Source organism: Idiotropiscis lumnitzeri, unplaced genomic scaffold (assembly GCF_059441095.1).
Source record: "Idiotropiscis lumnitzeri isolate Australia: NSW breed Sydney's pygmy pipehorse unplaced genomic scaffold, RoL_Ilum_1.0 HiC_scaffold_25, whole genome shotgun sequence".
In the NCBI taxonomy this organism is placed as follows: Eukaryota; Metazoa; Chordata; class Actinopteri; order Syngnathiformes; family Syngnathidae; genus Idiotropiscis; species Idiotropiscis lumnitzeri.
The window spans coordinates 2,465,823-2,491,685 of NW_028283563.1; the positions used below are offsets into that span (position 1 = coordinate 2,465,823).

Sequence of the window (25,863 nt, forward strand, 5' to 3'; positions counted from 1 at the left end):
TAATTATAGTTTTCATTTTGTTATGTGTAGTCTGTTCATGTTGCATTATTTTTATGACAAAGACGATGGTTAATCGTAGGTTTGTTGCCCAAATGTACCATTACAACCTGATTAATGTTGAGAATGACGAACTCAAACTGGACACTGAAACGTAAAAACACATGGACTTCTTGCCCCTGTCCTCACACGTGCACACACACACACACCATACACGAAGATCCGGGAGGTAAGGACGGCTGTCCTACAGGATGCGGATGGAAGAACAACTGCAGCGGAACAATGCCAGGGATGTCTGGAGGGGCCTGAAGACCATCTCAGGCCACGGACAAGCAGGTAAGACCCAGAAGGGGGGGGGGCTTCAGTGGGCAAATGAGTTGAACCTATTTTTCAATAGGTTTGATCAAATGTCTGACCCCGCTCAGGCTTCCCTGATGCAGCCCCCACCCACCCCTCCTGCCACTGCGAACAAGACCCTCTCTCCCCCTCTCTCGCCCCTCTCTCTCTCCACAGGCTCCAGTTCCCAGCCTCATCAGACAACCACCACTTCCTCCTGCTCAGCCTTGTTCCTCACAACATCTCAGGTGAAGAACCAGCTGAGGAAGATGAAGGCGAGGAAGGCGGCAGGCCCAGATGGGACCAGCTCCCAGCTCCTCAAATCCTGCGCAGACCAGCTGTGTGGAATCGTCCAGCACATGTTCAACCTGAGCTTGAAGCTGGGCAGAGTCCCCCAGCTGTGGAAAACATCCTGCCTGGTTCCGGTTCCAAAGACACCCCATCCGAAGGAGCTCAACAACTTCAGACCAGTGGCGCTGACGTCTCATCTGATGAAGACCCTGGAGAGACTGGTCCTCGTCCATCTGCGCCCCCTGGTCAGCTCCTCAATGGACCCACTCCAATTTGCATACCAGCCTGGCATCAATGTGGATGATGCCATCATCTACCTGCTCCACACTTCACTCTTCCACCTGGAGAAGGCGGGGGGCACGGTGAGGATCATGTTCTTTGATTTCTCAAGTGCTTTCAACACCATCCAGCCCGCCTTATTGGGAGACAAGCTGGAGCAGGCGGGAGTGGCCCACCACCTCATCACATGGATTCACAACTACCTCACAAACCGGCCACAGTACGTGAGAACACAGGACTGTGTGTCTGACGTGCTCCTCTGCAGCACGGGAGCGCCGCAGGGAACTGTGCTGGCTCCCTTCCTGTTCACCCTCTACACCTCGGACTACAAATACAATTCCACAACCTGTCACCTGCAGAAGTTCTCTGATGACTCTGCGATTGTCGGCCTCATCACTGACGATGACGATCGGGAGTACAGAGGGGTTACGCAGGGGTTCGTGGACTGGTGTCAGCAGAACCGCCTCCAAATCAACGCTGGGAAATCCAAAGAGCTGGTGGTGGATTTCCGCAAGCGTCGGCACTCTCCACCTGCACCAGTGAATATCCAGGGAACAGACGTTGAGAGGGTCTCAACTTACAAGTACCTGGGTGTTCATCTGAACAATAAACTGGACTGGAGCGACAACACAGACGCTCTCTATAGGAAGGGTCAGAGCAGACTCTTCCTACTCAGGCGGCTGAGGTCCTTTGGCGTTCGGGGAACACTCCTCAGGAACTTCTATGACTCGGTGGTTTCATCAGTCATCTTCTATGGAGTGGTCTCCTGGGCAGGAGGCATCTCGGGCCGAGACAAAAAGAGACTGGACAAACTGGTGAGGAGGGCCAGCTCTGTCCTGGGCTGCTCCCTGGACTCTGTGGACTCAGTGGGGGGCAGAAGGATGACGGCAAAACTGTCATCAATGCTGGACAAACCAGCCCACCCATTCAATGACACTCTGAGAACACTTTACAGCTCCTTCAGTGACAGACTTTTACACCCTCGCTGTACCAAAGAGAGATTTCGCCGCTCCTTCCTGCCAACTGCTGTCAGACTTTTTAACAAGAACATTGGGTCAGGCCTACAAACGGGAGGGCATTAGTGCAATTGTGCAGTCCTAGGATGCAATATTAACTACTACTGTACTTTCAGCCAAGGGTGTACTTAAATATTGACCAATGATGTATTTTGTTTACCATTACAGTATTCTTATTACAATACTTCTATCACTGTAGTATTTCTACCACTGCAGGATGTTCACTATTACAGTACTTTTATCATTGCAGTACTTTTATCATTGCAGTATTTTTCTATCATTGCGGTACTTTTACTATTACAGTACTTTTACCATTGCAGTACTTTTACCATTGCAGTACTTTCATCATTGCAGTATTTTTCTATCGTTGCAGTACTTTTACTATTACAGTACTTTTACCATTGCAGTATTTTCTATCATGCAGTACTTTTCTATCATTTCAGTACTCTTACCATTACAGTACTTTTATCATTGGAATATTTTTATGATTGCAGTATTTTCAATCATTCAGTAGTTTTTATCATTACAGCGTTTCCCCCTCCGTATAATGGACAAACATTAGGAGTGTTTCCTTACACTTAGATACGTTTATACTGTGTATATTTGCATGCTTTTTCTGAATGTCTGCTGCTAATGTTATACATTAACGGCTACATTACGCCGCCGACTCTGTGTGATCTATATCTTTGCTGCTGTAACACCTCAAATTTCCCCATTGTGGGACTAATAAAGGACATCTTATCTTATCTTATCTTATCTTATCTCTCCTACAACGAGGCAAGGGCCTCCACCAAGTCACCCCAGGGACAAGTTTTATTCCCTGATGGTCATCAAATTATGAGGATCTCATTCTACGCCGGAAGGGAGGAGGGGAATTTTTCCCTAATGTGAGGTTTTCGCTCCTCCACTGATGATCACACTGTTGTATGATTTCATTATGATGATCTGTCTTAAAGCCATAAGGACATGATTTTTAAATCCACAACAGGGGGGAAATGTAAGATGGGCTGAGGATAGGTAATCAGTTTGTGTATTCATAATCATGTTTTTATACACTCATTAATGTTGAACACACACAGAGACACTTACTTGTTATTTTAACACACACACACACAGACACCGTATCCTGAAGATGTGTTTAGTTAAACTGACCTTGGGTTATGATTTTCTGCCTGCTGGAGTCCCTGGTGATTAGTTATTGATGCTTTAGTTAAACTGACCTTTATACCGTGAGTTATTGATGTTTTCTGTCTCTTGGTGATTAGTTGTTGATGCTTTTCTGTCTTCTGGTGATTAGTTATTGATGAGTTAGTTTCAATAAAAAGGCAGAACGGAGGGTGAGAGTCAGAGGGTGTGCGGGATTGAACTGGCAAGACGGCTGTTTCACCTCCTGGCTCCCTCTCCCATTCTGAATGGCACAAAACGAAAACTTTAGTAAGTTATTTCAGTCTAAAAAAGGCGTCAGGGCATTTTTAAACCGGACAGTAAGTCGCCACTGTCTTGGTTCCTTTTTGTGCCTTGACCCATACCGGAATTATTGAAAGGATGCAGTCCTATTTACAGGCCCCAGTGACACCCCAGGTTTCTGTTGTTTGTACGAGGGCGCTTAATAGGTACTGCTATTCACAATCGTCTTAGGCTGTTTCTTTGCAGAAGTTTATGGACAATGTGTAGTGCTGTAGGATGCAGTCTAGAGCATTCTTGACATTGAAGCTTTTGTTTCCAGCAACTGCTAATGCGACCGTGCATCAAACATGCAAAACACAGACCCTTGCTCCTCAAGAAGTCAATCTTATCCTTGTGATGCTTTCTCCTAAATTCCTTACCAATTGTGAGACTGTGTTGCTCTCCATTACAATTAGCACATGGTTTGGCAATAGCATCCACTGAAACAGGTTCTGCCTTTGGCGTGGTGGTTTTGTTGTTTTCCATCTTGGCGGGCACAATGACTGTTGTGAAGACTTTCTTTGATTTTGTTGTTTCTGTGTGTTGTGATTTTGTTTTCTGTTTTATAGAAATCTTTCGTGCTTGTCAACAAAATCCTTAAACTTCACTCTTCTATTTGTTCTTTCTTGGAGATTGCAGGCAAATTTTCTCCAAGATTCTATAAGTCTGTATGGAAGTTTGTTTGCCAATGCCTTTATATTAGCCATGTTGTCCAAGTCCTCCATGTAATTAACATCTGCCATTATGTTCGAACAGCCCATAAGGAATAATGTGAAAGACTGAAGTGCAACACCATCTTCAGACTTGATTGTTGGCCAATCCATGGCTTCCTTTAAATATGCTTCTGCTATCATGAAGTCATCACCATAAAACTCCTTCAAGATTTGTTTTGCTTTGGTATATCCTGTCAGAGGTTCCATATGGATGCAGCTCTTCACCAACTCATGTGGTTGTTCACTAGTATACTGCAGCTAAAATTGAAGATGATCACGGTTATCACTTGTACGGCCTTCAATCCCATGTTCAATGGCACCTATACAGGTTTTATAATGCAGAGGGTCGCCTGTAAAACGTAGGAATGGAAAGTTCGGGAAGAAGCGATGCTTTTTGACTCTTTGCTAAGTATTCTGCGACACTGGCTTGCTGTGAGATTGCGTGGCAAAGGCCATCAAGCACATGTCCCTGTTGTTCTCTACTTTCTGTCTGATGTGGAAATCTAGCCATTGGAATAGTCGAAGTGGGAGCATTTCAGGTCAACACTGCTTGTTGCTCTGATAGGCTGTGATGGTAATTGAATGTTTTTCCTTGTTTAAATTGTAACACACTCATCAGGAATGTGGATACCATCCTCCTGGGTATTTTCATATCTTCTCAAGACATCCAATTTAGCATCAGACTCAGGGAGTGCCGTTTGCATTGCATGCATTTCCTTCTTTGCTTTAATTGCAGCTTCTTCTTGCTCAAGTGCCAACCTTTGTTGTAAATCAGCAGCCTTTGCCTTTAAACATGCTCGTTCCATTTGAGCCTTTAATTTAATTGAAGACGTTGACAGAAGTGAGCTTCTGTCTGTTAGATTATTTACTTCTACTTCTATGGGTGTAGTTAGTTGATGCAGATCTACTATCAGCAGGTGATATTTGTTTATTGCATCCTTCCTCTGCACGTTTCAAAACGTCCTTCTTCCATTGCTCACATTTCCATTAATTACATTTTTTGGATCAAACCAGTTATTTTGGTCATCGGCAAAATCCTCTTCAGTCTTTAAATTTTGCAGACCGGAATTGAGGTCCACAAATTCTTGCTCCATGCCGCTAAAGCAAACACGAACCTCAGTTTTTTACAGCGTCAACATTTGCATCATCCTCCATCAATTGTTCAATTTGACGTTGCATGGAGGTCAATTGAGCAAATTTGCAGCTGCGTGCCTGCATCCGTTTAGGCTTGTGATCTTCTACAGCTTTTCTCCGTCATTTTTAATGTCCGCTTTCCACTGTCTTGTTCCTCCATGTCAATCCACAATGAAGCAAACAAAAACGTCAAACTGACTGTAGCGTCTCAATTTGTAGGTCAGCCGAATGACGATCAAAGTTTTAAGCAGTTTACTCACGCACCTGTTACGTGCGCGTCCTTGTTAACTCGCGATGCTTGTCAAGTATGGACGCATGCTAACAGCTAGCAGCTCATTGTCCCGACTGGAAAGTTGCTCCTTAGCTGTGATGTGCCTAGGGTTACACTATCTATCATTAACAAACACAGCCAGCCCTCCTCTTTCCTCTTACCGCTTTCCAGTGTCCTGTCCGCAAGTAGTATTTGGAAGCCGTCAAATTCCACAACGGTGTCCGGCGTTAGCTCTGTTAGCCATGAATCCGTGAACATCAGCAAGCTAGCTCATTGGAAGTTCCTCTCGTGCCGCGTTAGCGCTGTTAGCTCGTCCATTTTCTTGGGAAGGTATCTAACATTTCCCATAAAAACGGACGGGAGGACGGGGTGGTCACGCCTCCTCTTTGCCTGGCGTTTCGCCCCCGCGCGACATCCCCCGTCTCTTCCTCCTCAACTCGTGGGGGATATCGGGTCTCGCTCCGGGAGTCGGCACGGGGTTAGCACGAAGTGCTAACAGCTGATCTCTTGTGTAAACGATTGATCCGTAGCTCCCAGTGACATCTCCGGACACGATCACGCAAAAAACAGCCCTCAGCAGCAATAAAACCACCGCAATTTGGATGTCCATTGCTGCGATGAGGTAAAATAAATAAAACTGGGTAAAGGGAAAAACACGCGAAAAAGGCTCAAATAGTGAGCCGTGCTGCTCTAGCAGGTAGCCACTCGCGTGGCGACGGAACCGGAAAAACAAATGTGGTCCCATCAAAATCTGATTGGATATTTAAAAATAAAAGCGTGAAAATTTGCTTATTTGTCTGTCGTCACCAATGATTAAAAAAATTAAAATCATTACAAAATCCTCAAGCTATCGTGATACCAGACGAGTTCTGCGGGACACCAGACCACCCCAGTTGTCCACAAAAAGTGGTCACTTCAAAATTTGATGTGGCATTTCAAAATAAAAAAATCACCTGAAATATGCACTGTGATCAACGCTGATTTAAAAGAAAAATCTTTAAAAAATATCCTCAAACTATCGTGATACCAAACCAGGACTGGGGATACTAGACCACACCAGCTGTCCACCAAAAGTGGTCACATCAAAATGTGATGTGGCACTTCAAAATAAAAGTAGCCTGAAATTCGCTTATTTCACGGTCATCACCACTGAGTTAAAAAAAAACATAGCTCGAGCTTTCGTGATACCAGACCAGTTTTGTGGGACACGAGACTACCCCAGCTGTCCATAAAAAGTGGTCCCATTGAAATCTAATTTGTAATTTCAAACTAAAAGTTGCCTGAAATCTGCACATTTCACTGTCATCATGCCTGACTTTAAAATTTCATTAAAAAATATCCTCTAGCTATGGTAATACCAAACCAGGTTTGGAGGACACTAGACAACACAGCTTTCCACCAAAAGTAGTCCCATCAAAATGTAAGGAGGCATTTTAAAATAAAAGAGCTGGAGCTGTCGTAATACCAGACTAGTTTTGTTGGACACTCGACGACCCCAGCTGTTCATCAAAAGTGGTCCCATCAAAATCTGGTGTAATTTCACAATAAAAAAAAAAACACCTGAAATATGCACATTTCATTGTCATCAACACTGATTTTAAAATAATCATTTCAAAATACCCTCGAGCTATCGTGATATCAGACCCATTTTGGGGGACACTAGACAACCCCAGTTGTCCATCAATTGCGGTCCCACCAAAATGTGATACGGCATTTCAAAATAAAAGTAGCCTGAAATCAGCATACATCACTGTTATCAGGCCTGACTAAAATATCATGACAAAATATCCTCCAGCTATCATGATACCAGACCAGACATATTTCACTGTCATCACCATTGATTTTAAAAAATTAATTAAAAACTAGAGCTGCGAGCAGCTATAAAGGGCCCTCGCCACCCGGACAACGTTGGGGTACTGGCACGTTGGAAATGTGAAATATTTCCGAGAAATAACGTGAGGAATCTTCAAGAGGAATTTGCTTGTAGTTAAAGTTAGAGCAGCTTTTGTTTTCAAAGCCTCGTCAATGTTTGAAGTAAATTTGTTGGCAGGCACTACAGGTGCATCAAATCAAAGACTAATAGACTGAAAAACATTTTCTTTCCGAGAGCCATCACCATTCTGAACTCTCACACACATGCACACACACACGACCACCCTTACCTTGCTGAACAGCGACGTATTGTGTTGTATTTCTCCAATTTCATACTATTTTCCATCACAATATTTATTCTCTTATTTATCTAATTTATATATTTGATTAAATTATTGTTGTATTGCACTGGAGAGGGGAGCTCCCTAATCTTGTTGCACACTGTACAATGACAATAAAAGGATTTCGGATTCTGATAAATTTAGAATGGCCGACTTCCTGTTCAATTTAGCATACGGCTCCATGAGACTTTTTATTAGGTCTTGGCTTTGTACACACTTCATCAAATTTTCAGTTTGGTGAAACAGAGATATGGGGCTGTTTTTTTTTGTTGTTTTTTTTTTCTAGGGGGCGATAGCGAGCCATTTTTAAACAACTGTACGACAAAATAATAAAATATTGTGAATATTGAATCAACTCCCGGTTGGGTGGACGCTGGCACGTTTGGCTGCCACTGCTCACCGGTAACTCTCAGAAATTTTTTGGATCCGCTTGTTGTACCTGCTTTAGCAGTTTACAATCCCTCCAGTTACAGTGATTTTATTTATTATCTGTATGTTGAGCGATCCCGATTCTCATGAATGCCACCCACCGATTGCATAGTCGCTGACGCGTCTACTGTGGCTAAAGTTTAGCTTACCTATCAAAGTTAGCACCTTATGTACAGGGTAAGTTTGGGATTTTTTTAGAGCATGAGCAGGGGAGTTTTTAAGCATTTAGTCCATTGTGGTGAACCGCCCCCATTTAAGTAAATTCAAAATGGCCGACTTCCTGTAAAACCTAGCGCATGGCTCCAAGAGACTTTTTTGTAGGTCTTGGCCTTATACATACTCCATCGAATTTACAAAAAGTAGGTGAATCACTCAACCAGGGCTGAAGTTTTTGAATATTTCTAGAGGGCCATGGCAAGCCATTTTAAAAAAGCTGCACATTCCATTCCGCAGGATTGCTATGGACATTGTGGGTCCTTTGACAAAAAGCAGTGGTGTAGTGTGTGACAACGCCACACGTTTCCCAGAGGCATTTCCATTGCGCACAATCACTGCTCCGGCAGTACTTTGTGCCTTGGTGCAACTCCTTTCCAGAGTTGGCATACCAGATGAGATTCTAACAGACCAGGGAACCAATTTCACTTCAAGGTTAATGCAACTGTTCAACAAACAACTGGGCATCTCCGCCATCAAAACCACTCCATACCACCCATAGACTGATGGACTAGTGGAAAGGTTCAATCAGACCTTAAAGAAGATGCTCCAGAAATTTGTGGATGATACTGGAAAAGACTGGGACCGGTGGCTGCCCTTTTTGCTGTTTGCCTATCGCGAAGTTCCTCAGGCGTCAACAGGTTTCTCTCCCTTTGAACTCTTGCATGCTTGGGAGGTTCAGGGGCCATTGGACTTGCTCCGAAAGGCCTAGGAGGCACCTTCCACCACGTGAAGTGATCGGGGGGTGGTGAAATTTGTGCTGGAAATGAGGGAGAGACTGGCCAGGTACCAGTAGGAGGCAGAGGTCAACCTGCGGGAGGCCCAGAAAAGCCAGAAGACCTGGTATGACCAGCAAGCTCGCCACCGGGAGTTTAAACCCGGCCAAAAAGTATTGCGGCTTCTCCCCACATGCAACAACAAGCTTTTAGTAAAGTGGCAGGGGCCATATGAGGTCACCCGGAAGATGGGTCCAGTGACCTATGAGATTTTCCATCCGGAGAAGAAAAAAAATAAACAAACTTATCATGTGAACCTCCTCAAAGAGTGGAAGGAGCGTTCAAACCAGGCTCCAAAGGAGGTCATACTCGCGCGGAAGGTGGAGGAGGACGACGACGACGACAAGGACGAGGACGACGACAATGATGATGATGATGATGATGATGACGAGGCAGAGCTGGAGTCCTCGACGACGACAGATGCGCCTGCACTGGCACGTCGGAAACCCAAGCAAGTCACAGAGATGTGCTTAATTTTCAAGACGGTGCCTTCTCTTTTTTCCGCCAGCCCAGGGAAGACGACGGTGGTAGAACACGTCATTCGTCTCAAAGAAGGATTACCAATTCGTCAGCGCCCCTACCGAGTTCCGCAACACTTGGTGGAGAGACTAACCAAGGAGCTCCAGGAAATGCTGAAGCTTGGAGTCATTGAGCCTTCCAAGTCGGAGTGGTGCAGTCCGGTGGTTATCATCTCCAAGAAAGATGTGTGCTGATTTAGAAAGAGAGTGAAAGACGTTTAAGAGAAGAAGCAGAAAGTACTTAATATGGAGATAAAGAAAGACGAAGAAACAGGAGCGAGAAAAAAAGGAGGAAATGCACCAGCCGAGGATCAAAGAGACAGTGACAGTGAAAAAGGAAGTCAGGGTGAGAGAGCTGAGGAGGAGGGCCAGCGAGAAAAGGAGCCGGGATTGCCTCAACAAGTGGACAACAGCGCCCTGGGAAGCCTGCCACAAGAGATGAATGCAAAGCGGCCTGCCAAACAATCACACCAATCCAAGATAATATGCGTAAATGGGCTGCGGGCCTCACGACCACCCCGTCAGCACCGATCTTCTACCAAGGACGTGGAAGAGGAAGAGGACACCTGCCAACAAAAGACGACGTCTGCTACAACTGTAGGAAACATGGCCACTTTGCTCGAAACTGCCGTCAACCACCCAGGAAAACCGATTACAATTTACACAGACAGAATCAAGTTTGATAAGAAATTTGTGATTTGTCAGGACCAGTCGTGAAAGCAACGGAGGATCACGTGACGTAAAAAACAAACAAAAAAAGCAAGTGGAGAAGCAGTTCTACATGAACGTGCGTTTTACTTATTAGGCCGTGATACACTGACACAATTGGACCTTAATATCAGAGTCAATAAGCAAGGGCGAATTCAAACAAACGTCAAAACTTTAAAAGGGCACATTATTATCGGTTGCTACATTTGGAAGAACAAAATAGGACGTCAATAAATTATTAGAAGTAGCTCACAATAGAGTCTGTTTGGGCGATGACGTGCAACACATGGTTAGTCTGCAAGGGACTATCAGATACAATGTATCAAAAGTAAGTGAAAACGCAACTATGGTTTCGTGCACCACCACATGCAACACTTGCACCATTCTCATGGAAAGACTCTCCCTGCTGGAGGGACGTGTCCGCCAGCTAGAGCAGAGTAATGTGGTAAGCGTAAATGTGGCGGACAGCACCGGTTAGCATTGGCCGTAAACGGCTTGCTAATCGCGTTGAGCCTGTTAAGACACAGAGCAGTTCCATTCCACCTCGGTCTCCTGGCTCCCGCACTTTAGTGAAAGGTGACTCCATTACTCGATACATTAAGCTTGAAAATCCAACCACAGAATGTGTATTGCTGGGGCCAGAGCACCCGACATTGAAGCTAATCTTATGGAGCTAGCACGCAAGAGACCTAGACACCAGCGCAGTGCAAACAACGCTAGCTATTCAGATATAGTAATACACGTCGGCTCCAATGACACTAGTGTTACTGCCGTTTCAATGATACGCTGGCTAAAGAAAGTTTTAACGCGCACTCACTCACCATGGGTTGAAGTTGCGATGACGTTCGCTCGGCTTCACTGGTCTTGATGTTGATGTGTAGTTATGTATGTCACGTCAAACAGTCAAGGGTTAGTCTTAATCGTAGTCATTTCAGTCCAGATGTCATGCCGTGAAGTCAAGTAAATCAAATAAATAAATCAATGGCTACGGTCTTCCAAACTTCAAATCAAAAACATCCGCGCATATGCGGTAATCAATACAATATACTATCTTCTATCTTCCAGTTTGTACATAAATAATGCGTCTTGAGTAAGTGCGGTTGAAAAACGGTATCCGACCAGCGTTCCCCCACCTGTCCTGCATTTGTTATTTATGGATGAACGCAACCAGTGCTGACGTCATCAATTGCCCTAGTGGTGGTGTTGCCATACTGCATTACTCAAAAGAAAACTGCTCCAACAACTAGGATGAAGCAATCAGAGATCACAAAGAAAAAACATAGCAAGGACTTGTGATCTCGCCAGAAAGATGAGTCTGAGTCGAGTAATTGTCTCTGGCCCCTTGCCTGCGAGAGGCAATGATGAGAAAGATGGGGGTGTAGCCCTCATTTCCGAATTTAATCTAAAACTTAGTCCTCGTCCTAGCAATTCCTTCAAAACATTTGAAGTTCTCATTATGCGATCCACGGCCGCACTGCCGTTTTATCTTGCCGTTTTTTACCGTCCCCCTGGCTCTTACTCAGGCTTTTTAGATGAATTTTCTGAATTTGTGGCTGATTTGGTAACTCATGCGGATAATATATCATGGGCGACTTCAACATTCATATGAATCTCCCGTCGGAACCACTTACCGTGGCGTTTCGGACAATAATTGATATGTTTGGTTTCATGCAAATAATAGATGAAGCAACGCATATAAATGGTAACACGTTAGATTTGGTATTAACCCGGGGCTTAGCATCCTCAAAAATAATTGTATTACCATATACTAGTGCTATAGCTGACCATTACTTAATCAAATTTGAAGTCTTGGCGCATTGCCATCGTTCTGACCATGATCAAAGCTATAGCAGCCGCAACATTAGCTCCTTAACCACCGCTGCGCTCTCTGAGCTACTCCCTTTAGTAACCGATTCGTTTCCTAATTATATTGGTACGATTGATGATCTTACAAACAACTTTAATGTCGCTCTGTTAAATGCGCCTGACTCCGTCGCACCTTTAAAAACTAAAACTTGTCCAAAGAGGCTGACTCCGTGGTTTTATGAGGAAACACGCATACTGAAACGATTCTTGTAGGAAGCTTGAGCGCAAATGGCGTGCGACCAAACTGGAGGTCTTCCGTCAGGCATGGTGCGCTAGTTTATACAAGGAAGCGCTCAATCTAGCCAAAACTAATTATTACTCTAGATTAATTGTTTTACATAAAAACAACCCTAAATATTTATTTGCTACTGTAGCAATGCTAACGCAACAGCAACCAACCTCGGATAGCTCTTCCTATTCAGCTCACGATTTCATGCAATTCTTTACTCAGAAGATTGAGTGTATTCGTGATGAGATTAAAGACACTGTTCTTACAATTCCGTTGAATTCCGTCATAAATGGTGTTAATAGGGACATTAGGGCTGATAACTGTCCGATAACCTTATCTCAATTTAAAAAAGTATCTCTTGAAAGCCAAACAAAATTGGTTAGTGGGGCAAAACCGACAACTTGTGTGCTCGATCCGCTTCCTGGCAAACTAATTAAAGAACTGTTTATGACCCTAGGACCGTCTGTCTTAAATATTATTAATCTATCACTTACCACGGGTATAGTACCAGCAGCTTTAGGACCGCCATTATGCGACCGCTACTTAAGCAACCAAACCTCGACCCAGAGAGTCTCAACAACTATAGACCGGTTTCAAATCTTCCGTTTATTGCAAAAATCTTGAAAAACTTAATGAATATATGACTAGTAATAATCAATTTGAACCTTTCCAATCAGGTTTTACCGAATGGAAGCTACGGAGGAGGAGGGCATGCTCGCGTCACAGTTAAGCCGAAGAGGAGCACCTTCCCCGGGCACGGGCGGTGTCAAGCGGCCCCTAAGTTTAACCGAATGGAAGCTCCGGAGGAGGAGGGCATGCTCGCGTCACAGTTAAGCCGAAGAGGAGCACCTCTTCCCCCCGGGCACGAGCGGAGCGCGAGGCTGTCAGTTATGAATGAATAAATGAATAAATAAATAAATGAAGAATGCCACCTTTCATTTCACTGGCATGATCCGTGCCTGTCATGCCGCGTGTGTTTTTGTTTTTTCAGCTGTGTGGGCGTTCCTCCAGCGATCGTCTCGCGCCATGCGGTCAGCTGCTGCGAGACGCGCCCACCAGCCCCGCACCGGATTCCCATTCACTCACTGATTACACTCACTACCACCTACACTGACTACCTGGCGTCGGATTGTTATCCTACTTGTGTCTGCGTTTGGAGAGTCCTGCTCAATCCTCCAGCTCTGCTGGAGGATCATAACATTCACAGGGCACACCGGACGGCGTACCAGAAGTTAAAAGTCGAAGTAATTAAATAAATACAAAAATAAGTAATTGAATAAATACAAAAATAATGGCTGGGGAATAAAAAAATAAGAAGTTTTAATAATAATTTTTTTTTGTTATAACATGAATTTCACTCTCTCTCTCTCTACCCGTATATATATATATATATATATATATATATATATAATTTAAGCATTTTTGAAGGTGCGCCGCTACTTCGCGGATTTTCAGTTTTCGCGGGTGGTCTCGGTCCCCATTAACCGCGATAACCGAGGGTTCACTGTATTACTCTTACTCGATCTTGGCGCCGCTTTTGACACTTGATCATAACATATTATTAAAACGCCTTGAAACTTGTGTTGGCATTTCAGGTTCAGCGCTTTCTTGGTTTAATTCGTATCTGTCGGAGAGGAGGCACCGTGTAATTCATGGCAATGCGACTTCTGATCTTTGTAAGATCACACGCGGAGTTCCGCAGGGATTGGTACTAGATGCTACCGCTTGGTGATATTATACGGAAATATAACATTAGTTTTCATTGTTATGCTGATGATACGCAATTATACATGCCGTTGGATATAACGAATCCGTGTGATTGCTATAAATTAGAGGCATGCCTTGCCGAAATTAAACTATGAATGTCTTTCAATTTTTTGCGTCTTAACTCAGATAAAACCGAGATGCTGATCATTGGACCAGCGCGTCATCGGTACCTTTTTCAAAGACACCACTATGAGTATCGATAAATTGCCCAAAAGGATTCAACAAGATCAATGTCTAAAGTCATTTTTGGCCAATTTTCAATCAGATTCGTTAAAAGGGCACCGTGCAGTACGTCAAAATGTAAAAAATTATAATTTTTGTCACCACTGGGTGGTGCAAGGTGGTCGCTGCTCAGGCCCTAATAATAATAATAATAATAATAATAATAAAAGTAATAATATTTTCTACAAAAACAATAGGGACCTCGCAGCCGTCGCAGCTCGGGCCCTAATAACAATTTCTACAAAAACAATAGGGACCTCGCCGCGGTCGCTGCTCGGGCCCCAATAATAATTTCTACACAAAGTCCATTGTGGTGACCCGCCCCCTTTTAAGTAAATTCAAAATGGCCGACTTCCTGTAAAACCTAGCTCATTGCTCCAAGAGACTTTTTTGTAGGTCTTGGTCTTATACATACAGTGAACCCTCGCTACTTCGCGGTTCACCTTTCGCGGGTTCAGTGCTTCGCGGGTCTAAAAAATATTCGGGGGCATTGTAGTTTCGCCGAGCGGCACGACGGGGCGCTGGAGCGGTTAGACGGCCGGCGTGCGCCGAAGAAGAGCGTGGGCGAAGAGGAGAGTGGACGAAGAAGAGCACGTTCCCCCGGACACGATCGGTGGCGACGTTTCGCGCGGTTCGGACCGTACCAGAGCTCCGGCCGGCGTGCGTGGCAGTTAAGCCGTAGAGGAGCACCTTCCCCGGGCACGGGCGGTGCCAAGCGGCCCCTAAGTTTAACCGAATGGAAGCTCCGGAGGAGGAGGGCATGCTCGCGTCACAGTAAGCCGAAGAGGAGCACCTTCCCCGGGCACGGGCGGTTCCAAGCGGCCCCTAAGTTTAACCGAATGGAAGCTCCGCAGGAGGAGGGCATGCTCGCGTCACAGTAAGCCGAAGAGGAGCACCTTCCCCGGGCACGGGCGGTGCCAAGCGGCCCCTAAGTTTAACCGAATGGAAGCTCCGGGGGAGGAGGGCGGGCGTGTGTCACAGTTAAGCCAAATTGGAGCACCTCTTCTGCCCGGGCACGAGCGGAGCGCGAGGCTGTCAGTTATGAATGAATAAATGAATAAATAAATAAAGAATGCCACCTTTCATTTCACAGGGCACACCGGACGGCGTACCAGCAGGTAAAAGTCGGAGTAATTAAATAAATACAAAAAGAATGGCTGGGGAATAAAAAAATAATACGTTTTAATAATAATTTGGTTTTTTTGTTATAACATGAATTTCACTCTCTCTCTCCCCGTATATATATATATATATATATATATATATATATATATATATATATATATATATATATATATATATATATATATATATATATATTTATTATATATATTGTATATTTTTTTTAAGCATTTTTGAAGGTGCGCCGCTACTTCCCGGATTTTCAGTTTTCGCGGGTGGTCTCGGTCCCCATTAACCGCGATAACCGAGGGTTCACTGTACTCCATAAAATTTACAAAAAGCGAGGTGAAACACTCAACCAGAGCTGCTTTTTTTAACATTTCTCGAGGGCCATGGCGAGCCATTTCAAAAAAGCTGCACAACTAACGTATAAAATATTGATAAATTTGCTCGGCCTGATGTGTGTGTAAAGTTTTACGAGTTGTCGTTCATATTTAGAACCTCATAATCAGCTTTGTTTTATTGCCGAACAGTGCAATGCCACTCCCACAACTTTTCACGAAAAAGGACGAATTTCGTATTGTGACATCCTCATGGCCGAAACAGTCATCCGAGCATATATGAGGGCGACCTTGTTGAGTTGCACGGAGAAAAACATCCAAGAAAATAACTTGTATTAGCTTTTACCAGTTGGTGGCGCTACTACTACGATGTAAAATAAGTTGGTAGATGTCTTCAGGGCTGAAGTATCCTCAAATGTGTACAACTTCGAGAAGATAGGATCATCTGAGTCATGTTGCCGGAGCTTTTATTGCCACAGAGTACAATCGGACTTTTCAGCACCTTAATAGCCACGCCTTTTGCCAAAACGTCACAAAATTCGGCAGAGAGTAAGATCATTGTCTTGAGTCTTTTCTGACTAATTTTCAGTCGGATTCGTCAAAAGGGCACCGTGCAGTACGTGAAAATTAAAATAAAAACAAATTTTTGATTCCACTTGGCGGCACTGTGTGTATAACAAAATAATAACATTACGATGTCTTCAGGTCGGGACGTTTTATTTACAGGTGAAGGTTTGGATTTTTAGGAGCATGTGCAGGGGAGTTATTAAGCATTCATTTATTTGTATTAGGTTCATTTTGTCTTCTTATTATTGATATTTGACTGATTCATTAAAAGCAGACAATTATGTTTTAGGTAAATTTTTTACCTGACATCTTTCGGCGAGTCTTTCGCCTTCTTCAGAGTGTCGCATGATGGTGTCTTGAGCTGATGTTCCATGAGGGTGTGACTTACCTGTCAAAAAAATGAAAAAAATCAGAGCAGTAAAAGAACAAGCACAACATGAACATTACAAATCAGCAATCACTGACCACTGCAAAAGGGAAAACTACATCATGGACCGGGAGAAGGGCAGGGTCATCCGCACAGAAGAGAACAAACAACAGCGCTGGATCAGAGAGGCCATTGAGATCTGCAAGCGAGGCATAAAAACCATGAACAGAGACAAGGGAGCCTTCATCCTCTCTACCACCTGGACCAGCATCTTGGCGGAGTGAACGGACAGCGGGGGCGTGACTTGCCTTCATTCTTGTGACAGGTAAGTCACGCCCTCATGGAACATCAGCTGATAAAGACGGGTCACAAGACAGCATCATGTGACACTCTGAAGAAGGCGAAAGACTTTCGTATTGTGACATGCTCAAGGCCTAAACACTCATCCGAGCAAATATAAGGTAGATTTTGTTCACCTGCCCGGAGAAAAACATCAACGAAAATAATTTGTATTTGTTTTAACCAGTTGGTGGCGCTACCACTGCGATCAAAAATAAGTTGGCAGCCGTCTTCAGGGCCTGAATATCCTCAAATGTGAAAAATTTCGAGAAGATGGATCATCTGAATCATTTTGCAGGAACTTTTGTTGCCACGGAGAATAATCAGACTCTGCGGCACCGTAATAGCCACGCCCTTCGAAGGAAAGTCACAAAAATAGGGATAGAGTAAGATCAATGTCTTGAGTCTTTTCTAGCCAATTTTCAATCAGATTCGTTAAAAGGGCACCGTGCAGTAAGTCAAAATGTAAAAAATGATATTGATTGGCGCAAGGTGTATAACTGAATATAAACATATAGATGTCTTCAGGTACAGACTTTTTATGTACATGTGAAGTTTTGGATTTTTAGCAGCATGTGCAGGAGAGTTATTAAGCATTTTGTCCATTGCGGCGAAGGAAATCTTAAGTGAAAACTTTGAAGCCCCGCCCCCGTCATATAGTATTTCGGAAACAAAAAATTTTAGCCCCAGTGTTTGTCCCAGGTCTTCAGATGCTACAGACAGAATTTTAAGGCAATCAGATGAAGCCTTTAGGATCAGGGTGCAAAAGAATGACCCCTGTAAACATGCAAAAAAGGGCAAAAGTCGGACTTTCAAAAATTCATAACTCACTTCCTGTTCATATTAGACGTTAAAATAACAAATTTTTCGCCATGCCCGATGAGACTGCCAAGTTTGGTGAGTTTTTGTGCATGTTTCGGGGGTCAAAAATGCGATCGAACAATCGGAAAAATAATAATAATAATAATTTCTACAAAAACAATAGGAACTTCGCAGCGGTCGCTGCTCAGGCCCTAATAATAATAATAATAAAAGTAATAATATTTTCTACAAAAACAATAGGGACCTCGCCGCGGTCGCTGCTCGGGCCCCAATAATAATTTCTACACAAAGTCCATTGTGGTGACCCGCCCCCTTTTAAGTAAATTCAAAATGGCCGACTTCCTGTAAAACCTAGCTCATTGCTCCAAGAGACTTTTTTGTAGGTCTTGGTCTTATACATACAGTGAACCCTCGCTACTTCGCGGTTCACCTTTCGCGGGTTCAGTGCTTCGCGGGTCTAAAAAATATTCGGGGGCATTGTAGTTTCGCCGAGCGGCACGACGGGGCGCTGGAGCGGTTAGACGGCCGGCGTGCGCCGAAGAAGAGCGTGGGCGAAGAGGAGAGTGGACGAAGAAGAGCACGTTCCCCCGGACACGATCGGTGGCGACGTTTCGCGCGGTTCGGACCGTACCAGAGCTCCGGCCGGCGTGCGTGGCAGTTAAGCCGTAGAGGAGCACCTTCCCCGGGCACGGGCGGTGCCAAGCGGCCCCTAAGTTTAACCGAATGGAAGCTCCGGAGGAGGAGGGCATGCTCGCGTCACAGTAAGCCGAAGAGGAGCACCTTCCCCGGGCACGGGCGGTTCCAAGCGGCCCCTAAGTTTAACCGAATGGAAGCTCCGCAGGAGGAGGGCATGCTCGCGTCACAGTAAGCCGAAGAGGAGCACCTTCCCCGGGCACGGGCGGTGCCAAGCGGCCCCTAAGTTTAACCGAATGGAAGCTCCGGGGGAGGAGGGCGGGCGTGTGTCACAGTTAAGCCAAATTGGAGCACCTCTTCTGCCCGGGCACGAGCGGAGCGCGAGGCTGTCAGTTATGAATGAATAAATGAATAAATAAATAAAGAATGCCACCTTTCATTTCACAGGGCACACCGGACGGCGTACCAGCAGGTAAAAGTCGGAGTAATTAAATAAATACAAAAAGAATGGCTGGGGAATAAAAAAATAATACGTTTTAATAATAATTTGGTTTTTTTGTTATAACATGAATTTCACTCTCTCTCTCCCCGTATATATATATATATATATATATATATATATATATATATTTATTATATATATTGTATATTTTTTTAAGCATTTTTGAAGGTGCGCCGCTACTTCGCGGATTTTCAGTTTTCGCGGGTGGTCTCGGTCCCCGTTAACCGCGATAACCGAGGGTTCACTGTACTCCATAAAATTTACAAAAAGCGAGGTGAAACACTCAACCAGAGCTGCTTTTTTTAACATTTCTCGAGGGCCATGGCGAGCCATTTAAAAAAAGCTGCACAACTAACGTATAAAATATTGATAAATTTGCTCGGCCTGATGTGTGTGTAAAGTTTTACGAGTTGTCGTTCATATTTAGAACCTCATAATCAGCTTTGTTTTATTGACGAACAGTGCAATGCCACTCCCACAACTTTTCATGAAAAAGGACGAATTTCGTATTGTGACATCCTCATGGCCGAAACAGTCATCCGAGCATATATGAGGGCGACCTTGTTGAGTTGCACGGAGAAAAACATCCAAGAAAATAACTTGTATTAGCTTTTACCAGTTGGTGGCGCTACTACTACGATGTAAAATAAGTTGGTAGATGTCTTCAGGGCTGAAGTATCCTCAAATGTGTACAACTTCGAGAAGATAGGATCATCTGAGTCATGTTGCCGGAGCTTTTGTTGCCACAGAGTACAATCGGACTTTTCAGCACCTTAATAGCCACGCCTTTTGCCAAAACGTCACAAAATTCGGCAGAGAGTAAGATCATTGTCTTGAGTCTTTTCTGACTCATTTTCAGTCGGATTCGTCAAAAGGGCACCGTGCAGTACGTGAAAATTAAAATAAAAACAAATTTTTGATTCCACTTGGCGGCACTGTGTGTATAACAAAATAATAACATTAAGATGTCTTCAGGTCGGGACGTTTTATTTACAGGTGAAGGTTTGGATTTTTAGGAGCATGTGCAGGGGAGTTATTAAGCATTCATTTATTTGTATTAGGTTCATTTTGTCTTCTTATTATTGATATTTGACTGATTCATTAAAAGCAGACAATTATGTTTTAGGTTAATTTTTTACCTGACATGTTTCGGCGAGTCTTTCGCCTTCTTCAGAGTGTCGCATGATGGTGTCTTGAGCTGATGTTCCATGAGGGTGTGACTTACCTGTCAAAAAAATGAAAAAAATCAGAGCAGTAAAAGAACAAGCACAACATGAACATTACAAATCAGCAATCACTGACCACTGCAAAAGGGAAAACCACATCATGGACCTGGAGAAGGGCAGGGTCATCCGCACAGAAGAGAACAAACAACAGCGCTGGATCAGAGAGGCCATTGAGATCTGCAAGCGAGGCATAAAAACCATGAACAGAGACAAGGGAGCCTTCATCCTCTCTACCACCTGGACCAGCATCTTGGCGGAGTGAACGGACAGCGGGGGGCGTGACTTGCCTTCATTCTTGTGACAGGTAAGTCACGCCCTCATGGAACATCAGCTGATAAAGACAGGTCACAAGACACCATCACAGGGTTCGAAGTTAACTTTAAAAACTGCTTGCCCATAGGGCAAGTGCCACTAAAATTTGCCTTGCCCGAGTGGCCAAATTACTTGCCCAACTTGGGCAAGTGACAATTTTTTTTCTCTTGCCCTGAGTGACTTTTTGTATGACAAAGTGTCTAATTACAAATTGCATGAATTTTTTGTTCGGACAGTTCCCGCCTAGAAAGAATTAAAAATACGTTACAATCATAAGGGTTGCTTATAGAAAAATGTATCATGTATTAACACATTAATTAGGTGTCTGCTGACCCAGGATTATGTTATTGTTATGTTATGTTATATATGAAAGAGAATGTGGAATGACACTGAACGATGGAAGGTGGAAGGATGTGGAAAGATTGTGAATGACATTGAATGATTTGGAATGACACTGAAAGATTTTGAATAATACTGAATGACACTGAATGAAGTAAAACTTTCTGGGAACGGGCCAATTCAAGATAGCTGCCGCACTGTGGGGGAGGCTTTGGTACCAAATTTGGAAAGAGACCCAAACGGTTGGGTCCATTTTATATCAGTGTGGGGGTGAAACGTTGGTCTCGGCGGAGCTGTCTGAATATTGGAGAAGTTAGAAGACAAAGTAAAACAGAACAATTAAAATCACTCTTCAAATACATATTGTTTGGTGGGCAGAGCATGATTTACAGCTCACCATTTTATTGCATGCACCAAGCATGTTATACATTTTTCTGTCCATGGGATGGCGTAGTCAAGAAAAATGAAGCATCTCGAAGCCCATTCGTGTGTGAAGTATTTCCCTGCAGGGCTTGGCTGCTTTATGGGGCTTCATTTTGCCATCACTAGTTTTAGATAGTTTTAATTTTTGAAAGAGCATTTTTGTTTTAGTATTAAGGTAGGCCAGAAATGGAATGAAATGCAGAGATAGAAATGACACAGGAAAAATTTGGCTAGAAGGGCTATAATTTTCATTAAAGCAGAGAAGAAAATAGAAACTACAAAAAACATTGATGTGTACTTGTCCACTTTAAGGTAGAACTGGTTGAAGTGAAATGAGTCACAAGATTGGAAAAATAGGAAATAAAATAGAATTAACATGTTCATTTTTGTGATAAGAAATTTGTGATTAGGTGAAAAGGGGAAAAAAAAGAGAATTACAGGCTTTTCAAATAAAACAACCTAATTTAAATTGGCCAACTTGTAAAATGGAAAAGAAAATTCTAAATTATGCACAGAAAGCATGAACGTGTTGGGCAGAAGGAAGGAAAAAGAAAAGAAAGAAAGGAGGAAGCAGTAAGTCTTGTTACAAAACATTAACTTTTCAGGACGAGATGTGGTAGCAATGGAGGATCACGTGACGTAAAAAGTCAAACATAAAAGTGTGTGTAGAAGGAGTTCTACATCAACATGCGTTTTACTCATTAGGCCGTGATACACTGGCAAAATTGGACTTCAATAGAATTAATAAGCACGGGCGAATTCAAACAAACGTCAAAACTTTAAAGGGGCGCATTGTCAGTGATAAGAAAGAGAAAAGATATTGCCAGACCACTTTTCTGTAAAAACTTTCCTTGGGACGCCTCGGTGACCCCCATTAAATCCCTGACCCTTCATAGATAAAGTTGAGGCCCGGTGCCTCTCAGGGCTGTAATTTATGTGGCAGAGAAAGGTCCAACAAGCCTTGGTAATCTTTAAAACAGTATCGTCATGGCCATGGAATGGGTTGTGTATGTTGGAACTTGTGAAGATACACTACAAGATTGTATCGACAAAGCATCTTAACGCACTACCAAATTATTATAAGCCATTTGAGCAAAACAGTGACTGCAAAAAATGACTTCATTAGCCTGGGTTACTGCAGGAACCAGGGCAAAATGAATTCATTTGCATATTTAGTCACAACAATTTGGATTTCGTGGCAGAGAACCACTTAGAGTGTGATTAAGAGCTTTCACTGCTGCTTTAAGGAATCAAAAAATTACATTCTTTTCCCACCACATTCACATTGCACGCCGGCCTAATTGTCACAGGGACACATTATACTGATAAGTTGCGGTGCATTTCAGCCCAGCGTCATTTTTTCCCCGCATCATCTAGGAGGCGCCACACGACTGTGGAGCCGTCCAAATTATCACCAAACCGCGACTTGACCTTCCTCCCGACTGGAGGAACTCAGACTTGTAACACAGACCAGGTGCGCATTCCAGACTGATAAGAAGTAAAAGTGTTTGAGAACCAAGGTCGCAGCCTGAAATCAAACTGACTTTTATGCGATGGGAGTACTAACATTGTGATACCAACGGATAAGAGATTGTTAGGATAAGCAGGAAGAGCGTAGGCGGGTGTGAGCTAATTAAAATTTGGGGTTTCCCATCTTGTATGAGTTGTATGGTTACAATGTGGACTGACAGTCAAGATAAATGTTCATGCGTTCTGTCGACATTGGGCTTTAAAAACCACAACAGGAAAAGAAAAGTTGTGCATAAAGCACGTCTAAAATAGTTATTTGTGAACGCAAAATTCACTTAACAGAAAATGACACAATTACAATTGGAAACTGCCTCGCCTTTATATCGACACAGCGCAGCTAAAAGGGAAAATGAACACACCCCCACACGCACACACACGCAGAAAATCAACTTGACAATTTGATCCCACGCCAGGGAAAAAGGTACCAGTAATTGAACGCACACATTGGGAGAACAAAGGTGCAAACATTGCTGAGGACAGGATCAGCAAATTGGCAGATGGCAAATCCTGGCTGCCTAATTCATTGATTGGAAAAGTAATAAGAGTGACACAAGAGCATAACTATGTGTCAAGAGAGGGGTAGTATGATATGAAATTGTTCCCACATACAGACTTTTCAACAAAAAACTTTTTTTTAGACAGTGTTATTTGTTTGAGATGCAATATTGTTTGGTTGTAATTCATATGTTTTCAAAATGGATTAAGTTGTTTCCGACAACATATGTTGATGCTAAAACAGTTGGAAAAAGTGTTGTGTAATCAAATTGTCAGGTTCAATCACCTAAGCATTCACTGAACATAGGCTAAATGAATGGAAGGAAGACAAGAGTTGATCTTTTACTCGCGAGGAGAACGAACGGAGGTGTGCTCAGTTACATCTCCAAATTCGTTCTGGAGCACACTCCGCCGAGCCCTCTATTTTATTAGGGAAGTCCCTAACAATACAATGTATTTGCACTAAGGGATGAAGGGGGGAGCACCAGCAGGAACATGTAAACATCTCAGACACAAGAGGAAAGACAGACATCAATGGCAGTCATCCACTGATTGAAAAGGCAGATATGCCCTTTTAGTGCTCTGGTACTAAAGTCTCAGTCCTTTTGTTTCAGAGGTGTGTCTCAGCACACCTCCTTTGATGTTGCAGACGTTGATCCAGTCTTCAGGCATCCGCTTCTCTGTGAAGTCTTCTCATCCATATGGTCAAACATGGGTCACGCTGTGGAACAATTCTTTTGCAATACTAATAGAGTAAAATATGGGATAAAATACATCTTCAACCTAACACAAATTATCCTGACATTTGGAATTTCAAGAAGTGATTTGAAGTGAAAATTATGCATTTTGTGAATGATGTTGTAACAAGTGGGACAGTTGTTGCAAAATTGACTCAAAGCGTCATTGTGCATACAGTCTGCAGGACTTGTGGAACGCACTAATGGGACTGTTAAGGGCAGACTTATCAAGACAATGAGGGAAAAAAAGGAGACAATGACCAGACTGTGTTTCAATCACAACAATGAGGATAGTGCCAGCCGAAGTTAGGACACTATCCCCTATCGACTCTCAGGTTCATCAGAACCACCAGCGACTGGCACATCAGTCCCAGTCCACATGGGAAACATGTTTTGACCAAAAAGAAAAAAAAAAAAAAGACGCAATTACTGGTCAGTGTGTTCTGATCCACAGAGAAATCACGTCCGTGTGGGAGACCAACTCTTCTTCAAGGTGCTGAAACGACTTCGTTGGGACAAGTGAATGCTGAGATGGCCCTCGCCAGATGATTGCAGTGACCCCGACGGCAGCAAAGGTCGCGGGGCGTGGCAGCTGGATCCACCAGTTGCAGTACAAGCTTCTCCGGTTTCCAGCTAAAGGCCGAGCAACGCGAATCCCTCGAACAGGAGCCCACCTGAGTCACAATATCGGACCACACGCACATCGGAACCGCACAACCAGCCACAGATACGAATGTTGAAGCCACAGAACAAAAAGATTAGATATTGTTTGGAAATTAATGACGTACATAAAGAATTTTAGCCTTGATTGGAGAACATTACTGCATTTACATTTTTAATAAAATGAAACAATTATTGATGTTATGACCACTACGAAGAATTTGAAAGACAATATATCGGGATAATTATGGTTTTCATTTTTGTTATGTGTAGTCTGTTCATGTTGCATTATTCTTATGACAAAGATGATTATTAACTGCATGTTTGTTGCCCAAATGTACCATTACAACCTGATTGATGTTGAGAATGACGAATTCGAACTGGACAATGACAAACTCGAACTGGACACTGAAACCTAAATAACACATGGACCCTTTTGCCCCTGCCCCCACACATGCACACACATACACCACACACGAAGATCCGGGAGGTAAAGACGGCTGTCCCCTCCTACAACGAGGCAAGGGCCTCCATCAAGTCGCCGCAGAGACAAGCTCTGCGTGGAGACAAACTCTGCGTGGAGACAGTTTTGTTATTTTTCACTAGGTATATTGAAGTTTTTTTATGTTTTATTCCCAAGTGACCAACATACCATGAGAATCTCGTTCCACGCCGGAAGGGAGGAGGGGAATTTTGTCCCTACTGAGGGTTTTCGCCCCTCCACGGATGACCACACTGTTGTATGATTTCATTATGATGATCTGTCTTAAAGCCGTAAGGACATGATTTAAACCCACAAACGGGTGAATGTGAGATGGGATGAGGATATGTAAATAGTTTGTGTATTTCTAATCATGTTTTTATACACTATTTGTATCAGTTATAATTGCGCACACACACAGACACTCACATTATTGCTTTAGCACACACGCGCACAACTGGAACACACGCACACACTTTAGTTTCGAATTCCTGACTGACTACTGTGGTTGATTGCTTCCTGCCTGCCTGCTAGAATTTCAGA

At 43.5% G+C, this 25,863-nt stretch overlaps 1 long non-coding RNA gene across 1 annotated transcript in view; it reads right to left on the reverse strand.

The window, feature by feature from the left end:
- Positions 1-17,023, reverse strand: part of LOC148316022 (uncharacterized) — a 32,258-nt gene extending 15,235 nt beyond the window's left edge. Inside the window, exons 1-2 of the long non-coding RNA XR_015840435.1 lie at positions 16,920-17,023; positions 16,757-16,842 (exon numbers count right to left, since the gene is read on the reverse strand). This is a non-coding gene — a long non-coding RNA (uncharacterized LOC148316022). The remainder of the gene's footprint in view (positions 1-16,756; positions 16,843-16,919) is intronic.
- Between the last annotated feature and the right edge of the window lie 8,840 nt (positions 17,024-25,863).